The 524-nt window shown below is 53.1% G+C and overlaps 1 protein-coding gene across 1 annotated transcript in view; it reads left to right on the plus strand.

Moving 5' to 3' along the window:
* The window catches only part of FNBP4 (formin binding protein 4), a gene marked incomplete at both ends in the record, with an annotated part of 6,660 nt that overhangs the window by 4,136 nt on the left and 2,000 nt on the right, over window positions 1–524 (plus strand). The window lies entirely within an intron of this gene.

The raw sequence follows: 524 nt of genomic DNA on the forward strand, positions 1-524 counted from the left end.
AGATCCCAGCGCGGCTGCAAGAGCAGCTGGCCCTGAGAAAGAACGGCTGTGCAGGATTGGGCCAGCATCTCTGCAGCCCGGTGTCCCGTCTCCAGCAGGAGCCAGCAGCAAAGGCTTAAGTGTTTTGAAAAAAAACAAAAGAAAAATAAAAGGGGTGTGGGGGGGATAAAGACTGAGCCCTGAGTCTGGTCAAGAGAGACAGCAAACGCTTTTGTCTTGACTTTCTTTTCACCAATAACGATGTTACAGTCCTCTGGCACGTGCCCGTTCAGTCGTCCCGTTTCCAGGCTGAAGACTCCTCGTCCGTAATCTCTCTGTGTCTGGAGGCTGCCGGTACCTGTCGCTCTGCCCTTCGCCCAGCCTGACTTTTGGAAGTTGTTAGATGCAAACTGGGGAAGCCCTGGGGATTTCTGCAGCATTGTGCTAATATTTTCTCTTCCGAGCCTTGGTTTGCTCTTTCTGGCTGCGGCTGAATGATTCCCAGAGCCCCTTCCTGAGCCATAGTAGTGACAGGCGGAGCTACA

This window comes from Fulmarus glacialis, unplaced genomic scaffold, assembly GCF_000690835.1.
Source record: "Fulmarus glacialis isolate BGI_N327 unplaced genomic scaffold, ASM69083v1 scaffold29140, whole genome shotgun sequence".
In the NCBI taxonomy this organism is placed as follows: Eukaryota; Metazoa; Chordata; class Aves; order Procellariiformes; family Procellariidae; genus Fulmarus; species Fulmarus glacialis.